Genomic DNA, 252 nt, shown 5'->3' on the forward strand with positions numbered 1-252 from the left:
TAGAAATGGTTGAGGGTTTGATGACAAAACGCTCTTCTGAGATGAGTCGAAATTGTAGTCGTTTGTCTGTTTTTTTCTTGTGCTTTTAAATTATCCCCTGTTGGTAAGAAATGGCTGGCCTTACCATTCGCAGACAGGGCGGAACAGTATCAAAGATTATAACACCTTACTACATGTCAGATTAATAATGACAAGTTATCTGAAATGCATCGATGTTATTCCGACTTTTCGCATTTGCTCAAGTAAAACACC

Source organism: Penaeus monodon, chromosome 15 (genome assembly GCF_015228065.2).
Source record: "Penaeus monodon isolate SGIC_2016 chromosome 15, NSTDA_Pmon_1, whole genome shotgun sequence".
Classification (NCBI taxonomy): domain Eukaryota; kingdom Metazoa; phylum Arthropoda; class Malacostraca; order Decapoda; family Penaeidae; genus Penaeus; species Penaeus monodon.